The sequence below is a fragment of the Schistocerca nitens genome, chromosome 2, assembly GCF_023898315.1.
Source record: "Schistocerca nitens isolate TAMUIC-IGC-003100 chromosome 2, iqSchNite1.1, whole genome shotgun sequence".
Taxonomy (NCBI): domain Eukaryota; kingdom Metazoa; phylum Arthropoda; class Insecta; order Orthoptera; family Acrididae; genus Schistocerca; species Schistocerca nitens.
The window spans coordinates 962,623,748-962,646,578 of record NC_064615.1 but is presented as its reverse complement, the minus strand read 5'-3'; the positions used below and the strand labels follow the sequence as shown (position 1 = coordinate 962,646,578).

At 37.4% G+C, this 22,831-nt stretch overlaps 1 protein-coding gene across 1 annotated transcript in view; it reads right to left on the bottom strand.

Annotated features, from left to right (window-relative positions):
- Window positions 1–490: 490 nt before the first annotated feature.
- Window positions 491–22,831, bottom strand: part of LOC126234740 (uncharacterized) — a 342,861-nt gene continuing 320,520 nt past the window's right edge. The window contains exons 13-15 of the mRNA XM_049943486.1: window positions 11,086–11,254; window positions 5,043–5,302; window positions 491–614 (exon numbers count right to left, since the gene is read on the bottom strand). The gene's annotated coding sequence lies outside the window, so the exon portion shown is untranslated. The remainder of the gene's footprint in view (window positions 615–5,042; window positions 5,303–11,085; window positions 11,255–22,831) is intronic.

Sequence of the window (22,831 nt, the reverse complement as noted above, 5' to 3'; positions counted from 1 at the left end):
AAGTAAAATTTAACACATTCTGGTTTATGACTGATTTGCACACAAAAGATCATTTCCTTTGTTGTATCATGTTCAATAGTATTGTAGTAAATTGTCTGTGGACAAATAAATAAATACCAGTATACTTCCTACTAAAGACCAGACTCAAGTAGGCGGAGTTTTAAACAGAAGTAAACAGGATCAGTGCTAAGTACTGCTAAGTTTTTTTGTGAGTTAATATTTTTCATATTAATATAATGTTAATACTTCATAATTATAACAGTGAGAAAGTTGGGATAAATGAGATTTATCTGGAACAGAGCACTATGAAAATTATATCCTTTTTCTCTGGTATGGCTGTGGGTTTCTTGACACAGATGAAATAGCTGAATACGATTTTCTAAGAACCGACTTCTTCTTTTTGTTATTGATGTGCATTTGGATGCACTGTTTATTATTGAAAGGTCAGTGATATGGATGACAATGGAAAGAATATAAATGTATATTAATTCAGCCATTTATTCTCTCTCAGTACACAGAATACTGACACATCACATCCATTTCTCATGTAGCTTTCATCAGTCTCCATCATGCCTGCTAACCTGGATTGGTGCAGTCTGTGTATCTTTTATTGTCTGGAAAAAAATTGTAAGATATTACACATCTAACACAAATGTAACTGGAAACTGATATACATAACAATAGAAAATATTTATATAACATGTAAACAAAAATGTGGAAAGGATAGCACTCATCTGTAACTGATTTATGTATGGTGCTTGGAAACACTTAACAACACACAGAGACTGCTAACTTTTGAGTTACTGTTGTTTTGCTTGTGTAAATACATACTCTCATACAAACAATTATGCAGATACGTAAACAGATTCAGCTGCAATCAAGGTAACACTGTTGACACCTTTCGATGGGACTGAGGCTTCTACAAGGATGTTAGGTATCTAGAGAGGGTATTTAGGAACATTACATTTTATGGGTGATGAAGTAATTTTATGGGATGTGGGAGACATGGGCCATTGGGAGGGATACCACCTGCCAGACAGGTACATTTTGATCTGCTTGTGTAGGCCTATATGTTGTGCAGTAGTATACTTACACTAGGAAAAAAGTGGTAACTCAAAAGCTAATGTGTCTGTGATGTTATGTGTTCCATATACACACTAATCGCTCACTTCTCACTAGCCTGCAGTGACTGTAAATGATCTGCTAGTCAATTTGAAACTGGTAATCAATAATAAAAAAATTAGTTATCCAGACAGTATTTTCCATTCATTATACCAATGGAGACAACAGTTTCCAGAGACATGCCATCAGTTATGAAAATATTTCTTTACGCCTTGTGTCTATCAGTTGATGGCGAGTGGTTTTCTCAGTTATGTTTACTGTTTGTATCCTTGAATTTATATCATTTTAATATTTCATGTTTAGTTATGATAAAACATCATTTATTTTGTTTCTTTACAGCAATTAAGTTTTGTATTTATAAAATTATTAGGAGACAGAATGGCAAGTCAATAATTACCTTGAAGAGGTGAAATCCAAATACTACTGATAGAAACAAATAGAAAAATTGTACCTAGCCACCAGAAGTGTTAGCTCCTTCATCGAAGAGGAAAAACAGATTGTTTGGGGAAGGATGGAAAGGAGGGGCAGGACACTCGGATCACATGTTGGAAGGGACTTAGCTGTTGTCAACACCAACATATCACACTCTTATTGCTAATGAAGCAACAAAAAGTTCTGAAAGCTAACTTTTTAACTTTTTTTAAAAATTTGTCTATTAACAGTACTTGGAATTATGCTTCCTGATGGTTGCCATATTGTTCACTCATTCATTCATCCCCCATTTTCCTGATTCCATAAAAGTGAAGAACCTTCATGGATGTGTAATAAGTCAAGGTATACATTCACAAATGACAAGCAAACCTCACAAAAATAGTAGACTACCACCATACTGCTTGATGCCCTGTGTACTGATGCCAGCTAAATTTAATCAAGTAAATCAGAAAGAAAGCTGGTACTCTGATAAAAACTGTTGTCTCTCTATGATTGGCAGTTTTCTCAAGCAAGTCTTGTGTTGTGCAAGAAGGTGACCCGTAACGGAACCCTTTCCTTATGTTTCACACATAATGACATTAAAAGCACTACTACAATATCAAATTGATATTTTCACGACAGAAACTACACTTAAGTGCCAAAGAAACTGATGTAGGCATGAGTATTCAAATACAGAGATATGTAAACAGGCAGAATATGGCACTGCGGTTAGCAACACCTATATAAAACAACAAGTGTCTGGCGCAGTTGCTAGATCAGTTACTGCTGCTACAATGGCAGGTTATCAACATTTAAGGGTGTTTGATTGTACTGTTACAGTCAGTGCATGAGTGATGGGACACAGCTTCTCCATGGTAGTGATGAAGTGAGGTTTTTCCTGTACAACCATGTTATGAATGTACTACGAATATTAGGAATCTGGTAAAACATCAAATATCTGACATCGCTGTGGCTGGAGAAAGATCCTGCAAGAAAGGGACCAACAACAACTGAAGAGAATCAGTCAGCATGACAGAAATGGAACCCTTCCACAATTTGCTGCAGATTTCAATGCTGGGCCATCAACAAGTGTCAGTGTGCAAACCATTCAACAAAACATCATCGATTATGGGCTTCCAGAGCTGAAGGCCCACTTGTGTACCCTTGATGACTGTATGATACAAAGTTTTATGCCTTGCCTGGGTCCATCAGTACCAACATTGTCTGTTTATGACTGGAAACATGTTGCCTGATCAGACGAGTCTCCTTTTAAATTGTGTTGGGCTGATGGATGTCTACAGGCATGTAGACAACCTTATGAATCCATGGACCCTGCATGTCAGCTCTGTTCACACTGGTAGGGGCTCTGTATAGGGGGAGGTGTTTGCAGCTGGAGTGATATGGATCCCTGATGCATCTAGATACGACTCTGACAGCTGACATGTACGTAAGCATCCTGTCTGATCACCTGCATCCATTCATGTTCATTGGGCATTCCAATCGACTTGGACAATTCCAGCAGGACAATGCAACACCCCACACACAAATGGTTCAAATGGCTCTGAGCACTATGGGACTCAACTGCTGAGGTCATAAGTCCCCTAGAACTTAGAACTAGTTAAACCTAACTAACCTAAGGACATCACAAACAGCCATGCCCGAGGCAGGATTCGAACCTGCGACCGTAGCGGTCTTGCGGTTCCAGACTGCAGCGCCTTTAACCGCACGGCCACTTCGGCCAGCCCCCCCACACACAATTCCAGAATTGCTACAGAGTGGTTCCAGGGACACTCTTCCGAGTTTATACACCTCTGCTGTCCACCAAACTCCCCAGATATGAACATATCTGGGATGATGGGCAACATGCTGTTCAGAATAGATCTCCACCCCGTCATACTCTTACAGGTTTATGGACGACCCAAGTCCATGAAATGCCAAGCTCTGGCACTTCTGTGTGCTTGCAGGGGCTCTACACGATATTAGGCAGGTGTACCATTTTCTTTGGCTCTTCAGTGTATTTGATAGTTTTAATTTGACTCAAATAAGGGGCAAGCACACATCAGTGTGTTTCCTGTGTTCAATTAAATAAGTTGCTTACAAACACCGAAAGGAAGATATTAAGTTTGGAAGAGAGTGCAGACTAGCAGAAGCAAATTTTTTTTTTTTTATTTAGTTTTTCCACAGTGTACAAGCAGCCTTTCTCATGAATATTGCATTTGTACTGCACTATTTGTAAGGGTGAAATACAGTCAATACTTTTCATTAGTATCTCTAGTTATAACATTGACAGTAATGGCTACATCCTCCACATTCATGAGGAAATCCTAATTATGGGCCCATAGAGTTGAAATTGCACATAATCTGGATAAAAAGTAAGAACAAAGAAAGAATGTGAATTGTTTTGAATTGAACAGTCTTCCCTGTAAAACTGCTGTGTAAAAAATCCAAATAAAGTGTACAGAGAGTAACTTTCTCCAGAAATGGAAACTACACTTTAAGCTCTTCATATGTGCTGAATGTTTTGATGCGTTCAGAATCTGTTAATGAGATCAGGAGCAGCAAACTATTTCAGACAAAATGTGAGTTGTTGTTTCATACTTGTTGGCTCCAAGAAGGTGGTTAAAAATATTAACCCACTGACATTGCAGGAGATTGTGGAACATATGTTAGTTCAGCAAGCTGTTCTTTATTACAGAAATCAACCTGAATGAATTTACTTAACGTCAACATTTTGATCTGCTGTCATACTCAGTATGTATCTTTTTACATTATAATTTTTGTGTTACATGAAGTTAAACTGACTAGGTTTTTTTCATCACAATTGGAAATATTCTGTTTAAGCATTTGATATTTTTTTCAGGCAAAAGTACAGAAAGATAAGGTGACAACACATCTCCTTTTTTTTTTTTCCCTGGACAATGATGAATTTTTTTGAAAGTAATACAGGACACTTATTTGTCCCAGAATTAACAATTATGAAAGGATTTATTCTGAATTAGATATTTATTTCACATGAATCAGCATGTTTTATTATTAGTTGTAGTTAAATTGGCAAAACTACGTGACAAAGAAATTGTACTTTTACCAAAGAGTACCCACTTAAATTGTTGGGCACAAGGCACGAAGCTAGTTTATACCAGTTACCAAAGTAATATCAGATTGTAAGGTATGTTGTGTAGTATTATGCTATATTGAATTATTATATGAATTCTTGTGAAACCTGTGTTGATCTTGGTCATATGTTGTTGAAGAATACAGACATGCGGAAGAAAATTCACAGCACTTCTTCATCATGGAAGATACTAATAAAGTATAAATTAATGTACATTGTGTAACAAATAAAGAGAAATTTTGCATTTATTACACTTAATTAAGATTCTTTGCAATATCAGAATTTTTTTAAAGTTCCCTGAATTTGGATCTAGAAAATATGGTCACTTTAAGAAAGAACACCATTAATTTTAAGATAAATCACAATGCAACAGAAACTTGCAAAATATATTTCTTACCTTGTTGTTTCTCGTGGAAACATTTCTGATTTGAACTAAATCACTCAGGAAGTCACTCTGACATCAAGTCCTATTGCCGGAAATTGAGAATAAATTGTCATACTGAAGAAATTTAATTTTGATAGATTATTTTTTACCATTTTGACCAGAAAATATTCTGGGCATATGTATCAATTTTCCATTATTTCCTCTGAAATAAGTAATTGGAGTGCTATTTGTCCCAACAGTTTCTTCAAATGACAGTCTGAAAGAACCTGCACCTAGGGAATATAAAAAGTACAATATGAAACATGACAAGACAGGAAATGAATGCAAAACTTAAAATGACATTTCCATAAGAAAAGATGGCCAGGTTAATATGTACCACAAACACAAAACATGTAAAATCTGACAGCAGGAATATGATTAATGATAATGTATAGTGCTGATGCATAATCTTGGAACATACTGACTATAAGATATCAATGAGAGGAGGGTAGGGGTGGGGGTGAGAGGTGGGGGCAAGGGGTGGAGGCAAAAACTGAACTGTGAGGTCTAATGCACTATGTTCATAATTTAGCAAACTATTGAGTAGGATTTGACCTATATGCATTTAGTTCCTCATCTTTGCCCAATAACACAGTTATTAAATGGAATCTGGCCCATGAAATAAAAAACAGTACTGTCATTGACTGAATTTTATTATAGTTAGAGTTTACAGGGTAATATCAAAAACACAATCTCCAAATGCACTTTTCTATTACTGGTAATATATCACACTTATTGCTCCTGGGTAAGCCAACTTCTTGAATGCAATCTCTTAACTAATTCCCACTTATAAATCTCTTGGTCCACTGTCGTCAGTTACATGATCTATCTATCTTTGCTGCTCCAAACTCATTATGATGATCAAAGCATTTTGACACATCTTCTTGGGTTAGTGTCACACTTGATACACCCTTGACCGTTGCCAGCCATTAGCTCACAAGTGCCTCCACTAAATAATGCCTGATAATCCATACTACTTAGGATGTGCAAGAGACATGTGAAAAACTTACAAAAAATATCTACCACATAACTCGCTACCAAACTCAAAGAAGCACAAAGTCAAGGTCATGATAGTCTGCCCAAAGATACTGTAACATTACACAATACACTAAACAAGAAATGACTGTAAAAAGAAGGAATGAAGATCAGGTTTTATCATCCTGTCAACTCAGCTGTAATTAGAACAAGCTCTGACAGATATGGGAAGTGGAAGGAAGTCAACTATATGTGACTTAAACAAACTGTCCTATCATTCATCTTTACCTATTAAAGGAAACTGTGGAGAGTCTGAACATGGATTATTGCCCTGGGATTTGAGCTTTGATACTCCTATGTGTGACTCCAGTACCTTACTATTTTGCCATCTCACACTGTGAGATGACATAAGAATAAAACATTACTCATTTGCATCCCATGGTGAGCATCACATATGTAGTCTCAGCCAGTGACACAAAGGGCAGTTGGTCCATGGGTGACATGGCTGCCAGATCATGTTGGGAACTAGGGGGTTTGTGTGCAGGTATAGGTTCAGTCATATTCCCCTGAATGACCTTGATGCATGAGCAGCTACGCAAAATGGTGTTGAAGAAATCTGACATGTTCAGTGATGAACTGATGTTGTTCATAGCCTTTTAATTTGAAGTTTTAAATTATGTATAGAGGAGCAGCACATTTTTGTGGCAGCATGAACCTAAAAGGCATGGGGCCCATAAGACAGTACTTACTAGGCATTATGGATAATGCCACACTGCCTCTAAAATAAGTACCAGCATTTAAGTGTAACATATGAGGACATACTGGAAAGTAATGCCTCTGAATATTTTATGTGAAAACTCTTAAAACTTTTTAAATGAAACAAATGTTATTGACATTCTATGTCTCTGTTCTTCATGTCTACATATATTCAGCCCACTGCCACTAGAGGGCTCTGAATTGTAGCATGTAACATGGCAGTGTGAGACATAACTACGTGTATGTCAATGTGTGAAAAACTGTGTACTGTAATCAAGTTTTGAATTTGAAGAGTTAATCCACACAAGGAGCACCATCTACTTGAGCATGATAAGGCCAGACCAGGCACAAGCACAGCAACATCTACAACAGCCCAGCACCTTGGGTTCACTGTCATCCTCCATATAATTCCATCTTCATCCTGTCCTATTTTCCTCTGTTTCTGAAACTTAAAGAACACCTTTGAGGACTTCACTTTCATAGTGATGAGGCGGTGCAAGCAAAGGCGAGGTTATATCTCCATTAACAAATTTGAACATTCTACAGTGACAGTATACTCAACTAGTGCCCCATGGGAGAAAAGTGTTTGTTGCTATGGTGACTATGTTGAGAAATAAATAAATGAACCATGGACTTTGCCGTTGGTGGGGAGGCTTGCATGCCTCAGCAATACAGATAGCTGTACCGTAGGTGCAACCACAACGGAGGGGTATCTGTTGAGAGGCCAGTCAAACGTGTGGTTCCTGAAGAGGGGCAGCAGCCTTTTCAGTAGTTGCAGGGGCAACAGTCTGGATGATTGACTGGTCTGGCCATGTAACACTAACCATAACGGCCTTGCTGTGCTGGTACTGTGAATGGCTGAAAGCAAGGGGAAACTACAGCCGTAATTTTTCCCGAGGTCATGCAGCTTTACTGTATGGTTAAATGATGATGGCGTCCTCTTGGGTAAAATATTTCAGAGGTAAAATAGTCCCCCATTCAGATCTCCAGGCGGGGGCAACTCAGGAGAAAGAAAACTGGCATTCTACGGATCGGAGCGTGGAATGTCAGATCCCTTAATCAGGCAGGTAGGTTAGAAAATTTAAAAAGGGAAATGAATAGGTTAAAATTAGATATAGTGGGAATTAGTGAAGTTCAGTGGCAGGAGGAACAAGACTACTGGCCAGGTGAATACAGGGTTATAAATACAAAATCAGATAGGGGTAATGTAGGAGTAGGTTTAGTAATGAATAAGAAAATAGGAATGCAGGTAAGCTACTAAAAACAGCATAGTGAATGCATCATTGTGGCCAAGATAGATACGAAGCCCACACCTACCACAGTAGTACAAGTTTATATGCCAACTAGCTCCACAGATGATGAAGAGATTGATGAAATGTATGATGAGATAAAAGAAATTATTCAGATAGTGAAGGGAGGTGAAAATTTAATAGTCATGGGTGACTGGAATTCGATAGTAGGAAAAGGGAGAGAAGGAAACGTAGTAGGTGAATATGGATTTAGGGGAAGAAACAAAAGAGGAAGCCGCCTGGCAGAATTTTGCACAGAGCATAACTTAATCAAGATAATCAGGAATCATGAAAGAAGGCTGTATACGTGGAAGAAGCCTGGAGATACTAGAAGGTATCAGATGGATTATATAATGGTAAGACAGAGATTCAGGAATCAGGTTTTAAATTGTAAGACATTTTCAGGGGCAGATGTGGACTCTGGCCACAATCTATTGGTTATGAACTGTAGATTAAAACTGAAGAAACTGCAAAAAGGTGGGAATTTGAGGAGATGGGATCTGGATAAACTGAAAGAACCAGAAATTGTATAGAGCCTCAGGGAGGGCATTAGGGAACAATTGACAAGAATGGGGGAAAGAAATACAGTAGAAGAAGAATGGGTAACTTTGAGGGATGAAATAGTGAAGGTAGCAGAGGATCAAGTAGGTAAAAAGACGAGGGCTAGTAGAAATTCTTGGGTGATAGAAGAGATATTGAATATAATTGATGAGAGGAGAAAATATAAAAATGCAGTAAATGAAGCAGGCAAAAACGAATACAAACATCTCAAAAATGAGATCGACAGGAAGTGCAAAATGGCTAAGCAGGGATGGCTAGAGGACAAATGTAAGGATGCAGAGGCTTATTCATGAGGGGTAAGATAGATACTGCCTACAGGAAAATTAAAGAGACCTTTGGAGAAAAGACAACCACTTGTATGAATATCAAGAGCTCAGATGGAAACCCAGTTCTAACCAAAGAAGGGAAAGCAGAAAGGTGGAAGGAGTATATTAACGGTCTATACAAGGGCGATGTTCTTGTGGACAATATTATAGAAACAGAATAGAATGTAGATGAAGATGAAATAGGAGATATGATACTGCGTGAAGAGTTTGACAGAGCACTGAAAGACCTAAGTTGAAACACGGCCGAGGGAGTAGACAACATTCCATTAGAACTACTGACAGCCTTGGGAGAGCCAGGCCTAACAAAACTCTATCATCTGGTGAGCAAGCTGTATGAGACAGGTGAAATACCCTCAGATTTCAAGAAGAATATAATAATTCCAATCCCAAAGAAAGCAGGTGTTGACAGATGTGAAAATTACCAAACTATCAATTTAATAAGCCATGGTTGCAAAATACTAACATGAATTCTTTACAGACGAATGGAAAAATTGGTAGAAGCCAACCATGGGGAAGATCAGTTTGGATTCCATAGAAATGTTGGAACACATGAGGCAATACTGACCCTACGACTTATCTTAGAAAATAGATTAAGAAAAGGCAAACCTTCGTTTCTAGCATTTGTAGACTTAGTGAAAGCTTTTGACACTGTTGACTGGAATACTCTCTTTCAAATTCTGAATGTGGCAGGGGTAAAATACAGGTAGCGAAAGGCTATTTACAATTTGTACAGAAACCAGATGGCATTTGTAAGAGTCGAAGGGCACAAAAGGGAAGCAGTGGTTGGGAAGGGAGTGAGACAGGGTCGTAGCCTATCCCTGATGTTATTCAATCTGTATATTGAGCAAGCAATATAGGAAACAAAAGAAAATTTCAGAGTTGGAGTTAAAATCCATGGAGAAGAAATAAAAACTTTGAGGTTCGCCGATGACATTGTAATTCTGTCAGAGACAGCAAAGGACCTGGAAGAGCAGCTGAACGGAATGGACACTGTCTTGAAAGGAGGATATAAGATGAACATCAACAAAAGCAAAACGAGGATAATGGAATGTAGTCGAATTAAGTCAGGTGATGCTGAGGGAATTAGATTAGGAAATGAGACATTTAAAGTAGTAAAGGTGTTTTGCTATTTGGGGAGCAAAATAACTGATGGTGGCCAAAGTAGAGAGGATATAAAATGTAGACTGGCAATGGCAAGGAAAGCGTTTCTGAAGAAGAGAAATTTGTTAACATCGAGTATAGATTTAAGTGTCAGGAAGTCATTTCTGGAAGTATTTGTATGGAGTGTAGTCATGTATGGAAGTGAAACATGGATGATAAATAGTTTATACAAGAAGAGAATAGAAGCTTTCGAAATGTGGTGCTACAGAAGAATGCTGAAGATTAGATGGGTACATCACATAACTAATGAGGAGGTATTGAATAGAATTGGAGAGAAGAGAAATTTGTGGCACAACTTGACTAGAAGAAGGGATTGGTTGGTAGGGCATATTCTGAGGCATCAAGGGATCACCAATTTAGTATTAGAGGGCAGCGTGGAGGGTAAAAATCATAGAGGGAGACCAAGAGATGAATACACTATACAGATTCAGAAGGATGTAGGTTGCAGTAGGTACTGGGAGATGAAGAAGCTTGCACAGGATCGAGTAGCATGGAGGGCTGCATCAAACCAGTCTCTGAACTGAAGACCACAACAACAACAAGAATAAAGATATAGAATATTAATAATGTTTATTTCATTTCATAAGCTTAAAAGGCTTTAAATAACAAATTTGGAGACAGTACTTTTCAGCACATCCCCATACATATCTTTTGCAAAAGGGGAGAGGTGTTCTGCAACTGCAGAATATAATGTAATTTAGCACTATACCTTTTGAATTTTTACATAGCAAAAAGTAACTAAAAAAGATTAGGTTCACTTTTTACTGTGTTCCATCTTTAAGGTAAGTAATAATTGTGGAATATCTAATATAAGTCTTCCTTCAAGGAACCTGTCTTCCACTTAATGTCTCCTCTATGAAGTGAATGGAAATTGATTTTGTTTTGTATTGTTATACTTGTATTTAGCTTTATTAGTTAACAGTTCATTTGTAATAAATGATGTCTCACCTTAGATATATGTAGCATTTGAGTACTTTGGTTCAAAATTAGTAAATGATTTCCAGATATAAGATTTTCATTTTAGTCAAAGGATATTCGTCCTTTGAGTTAAATGGTCTTCCATGTTATATGATAGATAAATGATGATTTTGATGAGACACTGTGTAATCCATTGAATCTGCAAGTAAAATTAAATTTTAGGCCTGTTTATTCACTATTTCCACTATTTCAAAGAAAGGAATTTTGTTCCTAATTTAAAAAAAAAAAATTTAATTCATGTGTTGAATGTAACAATATAAAATGTAATGATTGCTTGTTATCAGAAATTGAAGTGCTACATTAAACACACACACACACACACACACACACACACACACACCACCGAGTCTAGCAGTTCTTGAGCACTACCACTTCCAAAGTCATTTTCATTGTCATACTGCCTAACTTCTTCATTAGCCACAACATCTGTGCTTTGAGAGTCAGACCTACAAATTAACCAGGGAACAACTCCCAGACAAAAGCTGTGCCCTTAACTTGAGTCCAGTTTCATTGATGATATCTTTATAGCCAGGACTTATGGAGAACAACAACTCCTTCACTTTCTACAGTAGTGTAACTCCTTTCCCCAACTCAAATTGTTTTGGCTGTTCTCAAAATCAAAAGCCACCTTCCTTGATGTTGGCCTGCATTTCAGTGAAATTTAAAAAGAAAATTTGATCCATGTCAGACCAGCCAATAAGTTAAAATATCTCCACAGATAAAAAGGTTGTGGTTACTTTGCTAAGTCAGATTTCAAATTTGACACTATAAGTTAACTGAGAACAATTTATCCAAGGACCCCAGCATGAAAGGCTCCATAGCAACAATATCTGCACTTTGACAGCTGCCACTCCTTCCACATCTATTGTTTCCTTCCTTATACACATTCATGGCAAACATATTTACTCTAACATCAAATCCCTGTACCAGCAGTCTCTCCTTCACTTTCCTGTCCTGCAGCAGTCCCATAGACTGTAGCATATCAAGCTGTAACCTTCCCATTCTTTATGTTTTTTACTCCCATCAATAATTAATTTTTCTAAATGTTACTCTGTTTTCAATGCAGTTAGCTCTGTGGTATGTGACATTCAAATGTTTCAAATGCTTAACTGAGCTCTCTCATACTTTAATTTATTATCGAGATTGTTATTTTGATTTTTCTGATTTCATTAGTGAATGTAGTTTTCATTAGATCATTATTAGTTAAAAGATGTGACTAACTGAAGTTACAATAACAATATTTAGTGTGAAAACATTTTGAACTAATTGACAGAATCTGAAGTACTGATCCATTCTTTCAAAACCAGTCACTCCACTCGATGTCTGAGTACATATTTTGATTTACTTGAAACTAATTAACTTGAAAGATATTTGTAATTAAAGTTTGGAATGAGCTATTTGTACTATTATCTCCTGTGCCATGCTATATGTTAGGTTCCTGAGGTAGCTTTTATACTTGATCGAATGACACCCTTCATTAAGCCATTAATAACTAACTAAAATGTGTTAAAATTCATATAAAGCATTATAAATTTAAATATGGCTGCCATACTTGTAGTTAGGGTATTCCCAATGTGGATGGGTAAGGTTGTTGTTGTTGTGGTCTTCAGTCCTGAGACTGGTTTGATGCAGCTCTCCATGCTACTCTATCCTGTGCAAGCTTCTTCATCTCCCAGTACCTACTGCAACCTACATCCTTCTGAATCTGCTTAGTGTATGCATCTCTTGGTCTCCCCCTACGATTTTTACCCTCCACGCTGCCCTCCAATACTAAATTGGTGATCCCTTGATGCCTCAGAACATGTCCTACCAACCGATCCCTTCTTCTGGTCAAGTTGTGCCACAAACTCCTCTTCTCCCCAATCCTGTTCAGTACCTCCTCATTAGTTATGTGATCTACCCATCTAATCTTCAGCATTCTTCTGTAGCACCACATTTCGAAAGCTTCTATTCTCTTCTTGTCCAAACTATTTATCGTCCATGTTTCACTTCCATACATGGCTACACTCCATACAAATACTTTCAGAAAAGACTTCCTGACACTTAAATCTATACTCGATGTTAACAAATTTCTCTTCTTCAGAAACGCTTTCCTTGCCATTGCCAGTCTACATTTTATATCCTCTCTACTTCGACCATCATCAGTTATTTTGCTCCCCAAATAGCAAAACTCCTTTACTACTTTAAGTGTCTCATTTCCTAATCTAATACCCTCAACATCACCCGACTTAATTCGACTACATTCCATTATCCTCGTTTTGCTTTTGTTGATGTTCATCTTATATCCTCCCTTCAAGACACCATCCATTCCATTCAACTGCTCTTCCAAGTCCTTTGCTGTCTCTGACAGAATTACAATGTCATCGGCGAACCTCAAAGTTTTTATTTCTTCTCCATGGATTTTAATACCTACTCCGAATTTTTCTTTTGTTTCCTTTACTGCTTGCTCAATATACAGATTGAATAACATCGGGGAGCGGCTACAACCCTGTCTTACTCCCTTCCCAACCACTGCTTCCCTTTCATGTCCCTCGACTCTTATAACTGCCATCTGGTTTCTGTACAAATTGTAAATAGCCTTTCGCTCCCTGTATTTTACCCCCGCCACCTTTAGAATTTGAAAGAGAGTATTCCAGTCAACATTGTCAAAAGCTTTCTCTAAGTCTACAAATGCTAGAAACGTAGGTTTGCCTTTCCTTAATCTTTCTTCTAAGATAAGTCGTAAGGTCAGTATTGCCTCACGTGTCCCAGTATTTCTACGGAATCCAAACTGATCTTCCCCGAGGTCGGCTTCTACTAGTTTTTCCATTCGTCTGTAAAGAATTCGTGTTAGTATTTTGCAGCTGTGGCTTATTAAACTGATTGTTCGGTAATTATGGGTAAGGTGGTTTTATGTATTTTCATAAATAATTGATCTTTAGCATAATTTACATACCACCTTACTGTCTCAGTATAAAGTTCACTCAGGGTCATGAGGGGTGGGGTGGGGTGGGGTGGCGGGGGGGGGGGGGGGGGGACCACCTAGTCATTTTTCAAAACATTATGCGCATTATAAAATCAGCATATATCTTTATGCCAGTCTTTATAAGACTGACTCCACCGCAGAATCACCAGTCTGCACTGCAACAACACTCAGGTAACACTATATCAGTTTGCTTGCAATTAGTCTCGGCTCAGGTATAGCAACAGTAACCTTTGAGTGCAACTAGGCCATAAAAAGTCTCGGGAGAGCTAGTAACAGTGTTAACATCTTGTGTTAGAGTGTTAACTTCCTACATGACAAAACAATGTGCATGGAAATCTGTTTCAATATGGTGACCAATGCAAAAGTATGTTGTGCATCTCCTCGAAAAAATGGAAATATTACCAGTAAAAAGAAAACATCTGCAAATTGTAAGGACGAAATATCCAAACTACACAAACGAGTATCCAGCCTACAGTATATTATCAGTTCACTACATATGGAAATTACTAAACCTCAAACACCAAAATGAGAATCACCGACAAAGAAAAGTGCGCTGAAAATTCCATCAGAAACATCCCCCTTTCCTGATGAGTGGACTAAAGTGTTCAAGAATGAAGTTTAAAAAGTGTTGCAAGAAGAAAACAGTATTATGAAGATTAAAATCAAGGATCCAGAAGCACTAATAAGTCACTGTGAACAAGGTGCAGTGAAAAATCCTTGTCACATTTCATGTGAAAACTCATGATATCTTAGGCCTCAAACAACTGCTACAAAAGGTGAAAGAGTGCTTATTTTAAGTGACAGTCATGGCAGAATCTGTGAGCAAATTAGTTAAAAAATTCAGTGTGCAAAGTATTATAAAACCAGGTGTGCCATTAAGGAAGTTGTGAAACATGTGGACAAATTAACTGATAACTTCTCCGTTAATGATAAATTAATCAGTATTGGTGGCACGAATGACACTGAAAAACCTCTGGAAGAATTTTCGAAGAACATTATAGATTCTGTGTAATAAACAAGGTGAGCCACTAACTATTTCCACCAAGAATAATTCCAAAAGTATGATAGGAACTGAAAAGTTTGTGGGACAAATGTTGCATGGAACAACGGGGACCATAATATGATGTTGGTTTTTTTGTTGCTATGTGGGGTCAGGTCAGAGATATGAAGGACAGCTTTGTTTTTTTAAATGGGATGCCATAGTTTAGTACTTATTTTCTGATAGCAGCTATAGAGATGAATCCAGTGATGTGTAGCAGTAAGGTGTTCTAAGGTAAACGAAGGTCAAAAAGATTGCATGAACATCCATTTTCAGGTGTTCGAAGCGATGACCATTGGTATCAATGCAGTCCTACAATATTCTTATCATGGATTGAGTGGTATTCGTTATCACATGGGCACTTATCGAAACACATACTCTGACAATTCTCTCTCGCATATCTTCAGGTGTAGTTGGAAAGTCTTTATAAACAATGTCTTTTACAAATCGCCACAAGAAAAACTCCACAGGCACCAAGTCTGGCTAAGAAGCCAGCCACGACACATCTCCTCTGCATCCAATCCAATGATTTGGCAGTTGTCTCTGCAACTCATTTCTAGCCATCAATGAAAAATGTGCCAGACACCCATTGAGTTGATACCACTTTCTGTACCTTGTTCCTAAAGGTATTTCTTCCACTAACAGACCTAATGTTTCCTGCAGGAATGTGGTGTACTTCCTACCATTAAGATGAAATAGGGGCCTATAATTCTGTCCTCCAGAAACCCCCCTCCCCCCCTTACATTCACCAACCACAGTTTTTGGTGTGCAACTTGCCGCAGCCAACATGTATTTTCAGTTGCCCAATAATGCATGTTATGCAAATTAACATTTCCATGGCACATGAATGTAGCCACTTCAGTAAACAAAATGAAATGCATACAGGAAGTTGAGCCCATCGGCAGAATTCAGTGCAATGCATACAATCCATACCAGCTAATTCTTGGTGGAGACTGATACTGTAAGGACAATATTTATGGTGATGCAGAACACAAACATGCCAGAGTCCCATGTGATATGACACGAACTAACACAAGGATCTTGAACCACAATGGCAAGAGTACCAATTTCCATTTCCTCGTTAGTAACTTTCCTTTGCCGGATATGTTTCTGATACGTTAAAGATCCAGTTGTTCTCAATTTATCATAAGCATATTTAAATGTACAACATGTAGGGTGAGTACATTGTGGATATCTTTCAGCGAATGTCTCTAGCTCTCACTGAATTTCTTCGGCATTCTCCGTAAATGAGAAGCATATCAACTTGTTCTTCAGAGGAATACATCATTAACATTTGCTTGATTTGACGATACTAGTCTTACCATTAATATTAGTATTGTATTGTATTGTGAAATCGTTGAATGGTGTTTACATGTCAATGGCACATTAGGTGGATATGCCGTATTCGGAGAATATATACTATTTGCACAATAAAAAAGAGAGAATTGTCAGAGTTTGTGCTTTGATAAGTGTTGAGGTGATAAGTGATAAGGAATACCACTAAATCCATGATAAGAAGATTGCAGCACTGCATTGATACCAATGGTCATCACTTTGAACACCTTCTGTAAATGGACATTCATGCCACCTTTTTGACCTTCGTTGACCTTCAAAGACCTTACTGTTACACATTATTGGATTTGTCTCAATAGCCACTATCAGAAAATAAGTACCAAACTATAGCATACCATTTAAAAAGAAAGTTGACCTTCATATCTCTGACGCAACCCCACCTAGCAACAAAAGACCAACGTCATATTATGGCCCCTGTTGTCCCATGCAACCTTGTCCCACAAACTTTTCAGCTACTATCATACTTTCAGAGTTATTCTAGGTGGCAATTGTTTGTGACTCACCCTGTATACTTAAAGTCATGTGCAAAATGAATGTAATAATTCATCCAATACCACTTTGACATTACACACAAAGTCTAATGAAAAAAAATCAGATCTGTGAATCGTATTATGTTAGAAAAAATCAACACTGCCACAGGCATATGTAGGAAGACATTATTTGTGAATTTCGAGATTGAAAATTTCAAGCCATCAAATGCAGCAACAAGGCAGTTGTTAATGGACAGATGGGTGAAAAACGACAGAAAAACTGGAAATTTGGAACATTTCAACAGAAGAAAGGCAGGAACCCACATATGGTGAACCAACAAGCCATACACCAAACACCATTAATGCCATCCCTGGGAAACATGAAGATTTTTTCCCACTAAATACTCTAGCTCAAATAGTGAGGTAAGTGGTCAAGCAAGAAATTATTTACTCTCTGTGCCTAATTTTAAATTACTAAAAAAAAAAGGTTCAAATGGCTCTGAGCACTATGGGACTCAACTGCTGAGGTCATTAGTCCCCTAGAACTTAGAACTAGTTAAACCTAACTAACCTAAGGACATCACAAACATCCATGCCCGAGGCAGGATTCGAACCTGCGACCGTAGCGGTCTTGCGGTTCCAGACTGCAGCGCCTTTAACCGCACGGCCACTTCGGCCGGCTTTAAATTACTCCATCAAAATGTTCACTCACTCTCAAATAAACCAAATGAAATAGAAATAATATTAAATGACCTAAATGATATTTATGTTCTATGCTTTATAGAACACTGGCTCAAACAAGATAGGTTAGAGCAAACATATATCCCTCAGTTCAAACTTGCAAGCATGTTCTGTATGAAAATATCAAGTCATGGGGGTACCTGTGTATATGTTAGAGAAAATATTGAATTCAATAGCGTAACTGAATACCATAAACTGTCTGTTGAAGAAGATATAGCACTCTCTATAGCTGAACTACCAAGGAAAAATACAGTTATTGTGTATGAAGATCACCAGATGGAGTCAAAAAATTTTTTTACAATCACATGGAGGAACTCTTGGAAGAAATTCACACTCCCAAGAAAAATGTAATTATATGTTGTGACTTCAATATTGATTTCTCAAAATCCAATAAATTCAGAGGTTACATTATAAATCTACTACAATTTTTCAACATCAGTGCAATGGTAACTGAATCAACTAGAGAAACACCAAGCTCTGCACTATTATTGATCAGATCTTGATAAATACATGCAAATATGCCTATAACATACAAATTGTAAACACAAGTTTTAGTGATCACAGTGCTCAAATTCTTGCAATGAATATTTCAGGACACTCATTTCCCAGTAGTATACATCACACTGTAAGGAATTGCAGTACGAAAAGTGTGGAATATTTTTGTTCTCTCCTAAAGGGTGAAAGTTGGAAAGATGTATATGACTGTAATGATAAAAATGAGAAATATGATAAGTTTATGGCTACATTCAAACATTTTTTTGAAGTGGATTTTCCCAATAAAATAACTTTGTTTAACTCTACTCAAGAAACAAGCAAGTGGATGACAAAAGGGATAAGGATATCATGTCAAAATAAAAGGAGACTGTATGAGAACTCCAAGCAAACTACTAATCCAGATTTTATTACATAGTTCAAAAGATACTAAAGAAAGTTATTTAAAAAGCAAAAGAACTAGAAAATGGCAAAATATTGTGTAATTCCAAATACAAAATTAAAGCAACCTGGCAAACTGTAAAAAAAGAAATGGGCACCAGGTCAGTTAATAACAGTAATATAGAGCAGATTATAAGTAAAAATAAACTAACTGACCCCAAACATGTGACTGGTGCTTTCAACAATTATTTCTGTAATATAGCACGGCAGTTAATAAATACACACCTTGACAAAAAGCCACTGAATCTCTCAGTTCAAAATATTCATCCAAAGACATTATTCATGTATCCAGAAACATCTGAGGAACTATCAAGCATCTTAAAAGAATTACCTAATAGATATTCAATGGGTGTTGATGAGATACCAGATGCTGTTATCAAAGCTAGTGCAACATTTATTGTGGAACCACTAACAGACATAGTAAATTCAACTTTTGAGAGGGATGTGTTTCCAAATAATCTAAAAACTGAAAAAGGAACACCTTTGCATAATACGGGTGCAAAAATTGATATTGCTAATTATAGGTCAGTTTCAGTATTTCAGGCTTCAGCAAAATTATGGAAAAAAAAATAATGTTCCTCAGACAGCAAATTTTGCCTTCTTAGATGAAGTATTAAAAGCAGTGAGTGATAAATACCACGTATCTGGGATATTTCTGGATCTAAGTAAAGCCTTTGATATTATTGATCATGGCATTCCCTTGTGTAAATTAAGTAATTATGGAATTAGAGGCCTGTCTGAAAGGTGGCTCCAGTCGTACCTCAGTAATCATCAGCAGATTACAGAAATAAAGCACAAAGATAGTGAAACACGAAAAGTTTCTGGTTTTTACAGTGATAAGGTGAAAATCAAGTATGGAGTCCCACAAGGGTCAGTTTTGGGACCTGTCCTATTTCTGCTGTATATAAATGACTTGGCTAGTAAAATACATGATGGAACCACTGTACTCTTTGCAGATGACACTAATATTCTAATTAAATGACAGAATGAGGAAAATCTGCAGGAGGCTGCAATATCAGTTATGCATACCTGCCGCAGTTTGGCAGTTAACCTCCACACCACACAAAACCTCCATCCTTGAAAACCCTGTTTTCACTATTGAAGAAAAAATATGTCGAAGGTCAGTCATACAAAATTTCTAGGTATTCATGTTCAGGCAGATCTGAAGTGGGAGGTGCACCTAAACAATTTAAATAAGGGACTGTATTCACTAGCGTATGCTGGTAGGATCCTCACACAGAATGCGGGCTGCTCATCAGTGTTGACAATGTGCCATTGTAGTATACAGTCACTACTTATGTATGAAATAACTTTTTGGGGGAATTCCACAAATTCTACAAAAACATTTAAAATACAGAAAAATACTATCAGGGTGAGAAAAAAGCTAAATGCAGTGATTCCTGGAGATCCCTATTTAAAACTCTGAAAATATTGCCGGTGCCTTGCTTGTATATATACGAAATACTAATTTTCACAAAAGAGAGCATCTTAAAAAAGGAAAATCTCTTCAGACACAACTGTGATATACTCACATATGAAACTAGGTAGAAGATGAACTCACACGTGAACACAGTAAAAACAAACTTATGCAAAAGAGGAGTGCATCATACTGGAGCTGTGTTATATAAACATTTGCCTTCTTACCTAAAATGCATACCAACATTAAATGCATTTAAAATAAAGTTAAAACAGTTCTTGCATGACCACTACTTCTGTTCTTTGCCTGAATTTATGGAACATCTTAATAAGTAAACCTCATTTACCAAATTTTACTAATTGTCAATTCATAATATGGTTTATGCTGTGCTTATCATGTCATCTCACTTAATAACTGCTATTATCAGATGTAGAAACAATGTAGTACACCAACCTACATATTATGCATTTTGATTACATCAACAATGTAGTAAAAATGACTACTGTGTTGTAAATTAACTGGGTTTACCACTGTCCTATGTCACATGTACAAATAATGTGCTGAAATGATTCTTGAACAAATAAATAAATTGTCCCTTGTATTATCATCCCACTGTGCCATGTCATTATGTTCATTGAATATTGTGCCACTTCAATGAGATAATGTTATAAAGGCTATGTTTGGATCCAGAAGTCTGAGGTACCTACCTGTATATGACATGCAAATGTGAAACTGAACATTGCATAACTTGCTGTGGTAATAAATGTGGGAATAGCCACATAACTGTAACAGCTGTGGTGTTTAGTTCTTTTCCATTATCCTAGAAAACAGTTTTCAGATGTTCCAGTGAGACATCGAGCTGCGAGTTATAAGACTAAAAAGACAATACAAGTAGGGAACTGTCTCAAGATGTTGTCAACCAACAAATCTCCCATGCAGTCTCTTCTTCCAAAAAAAGTTAGTAGCATCCTTTCTGTTTCCTATTTCCACTCAAGCCTAGGATGTGTCATTAGATTTCTCTACCCACTATCACCTGCTATTAACCACTGCAATATCTTTGTCAAACTCTATTACATTCCCAGACCATTTTCCCAACCCCATGATTTTGCCCATTCCTGGTGTAATACCTGCCCTATGTACTCACACTTACCCACTACCACTAACTTCAGCATGGTGAAAGTTGAATTGTACAATATTTAATTCATAACAATACTTGATTCTAATACTGTTGTTTACCATTTCTATGGTTTTATGAATGAGGAATAGCCCCCCGCTCGCAAAAAAAAAAAAAAAAAAAAAAAAAAGACGCCTTAGTAGACATAAAAGGGGTAGTAATAAAATCTAAATTGTTACCTTAAAAATATGGAGGTATATAATTATTTTGTTTGTTTGTTTGTGGTGCAGCCCATTCTGTGACTACCCCTCATGTGTGAATTGTCAATCTTACTGATTTCCGAAATACCCAAGTAAGTAGCATGCTATACAGCAAGAGTCTGGAAAGTTTGCTGTACTATGTGGGGCATTGTGATCCTCTCACCTGACACTAGTTGTCATGTACTCCAGAAATGAGTACACTCTCTCCACAATAATTTTTCATCTCATCACCCTTCTGGACATAGCTTCTATTAGCCTACTCCCCACTTTCCTGTATAATTTTTGTTAAAATGCTATCTTATTATTTACTCATTTATTGTCTCCCTCCAGATGGGAAACACCCCTTCTTTCTCACTTTTCCTTTCTTCCATTCCTTTAATTTTCTCTTCCTTTTCAAATTCGTCCTTACTTCTTACTCTGTTCATTTCTGAACTGAAGCCAGAGTAGTGCAAATTAATGTAATATCTTCGACATTTTACATTCTCTAACCACTCATAAGTAAGAGGTTGATCCCCTTTAGCCTGACATTTATCCACCGTCCCCCTCCCCCTCTTGCCCCCTCCACCTGACCTCCTCAGTTCCTCTTTCTCATCATTTCGAAAGCTAAACATGCTGCTTACTACTTCATAATGTAAACTGATAGATAGTAGCTGATTACTTTGACCAGACCATGACTTCCTAAAATAATGCCCTGAAATGAGATCCATTCTGTCTGAGATTTCGCCAACCAAACCTGGAATACCTTTTGTTGCTCTCTCAATCTCCACAACATCCTCGTCAGACCCTATGCACCTTCCTACCACCACCTATTCCAGCCCTGTAACTTGCAAAACTTATACAATCAAAGGGAGAGCCACCGGAGCAAACTCTACGACATTACAGTCATGAGCTCCGTGTCTGTTTCACCACATGCACCACCTGAATTCTTCCCCTAGACACCAGTTTCTCAGAACTCTGCAGATGGGAACTAGCACTACAACACATCCTTGATTCTAGCCTGCCACCTGACCTTAATTTATATGAATTCCTTCTGTCTCAGCATTTCTCCACAGTTAACTATTCCTTTCTTCACTCCAATTTAGTTTCTTACTCTTTATTTTTCTGATTTGTCTGTTTTTTGCTGTCTCCTCTCCCACCTCTGTTACATACAACTGTCGTGGGCAAGTGCTGTATCAACTGAGCTACCCAAGCATGACTCACAACCCGTCTTCACAGCTTTACTTAGCTTTTCACTCTTATTAACTTGTGCATGATGTTTTAGTAGTAATCCCTGTCTTGAATATTACGTTGTTTTCCACCTTTAAGCTCTCAGGGTTTCAGATCTCATCCAGTGCAGTCTCCAACAATCAGTCTTTCTGTCTCGTCCTGTCCAGTAAGTATCCCCTGACCCGGGGTTCTGGGTTACTTTTCTGAATTGTACCACT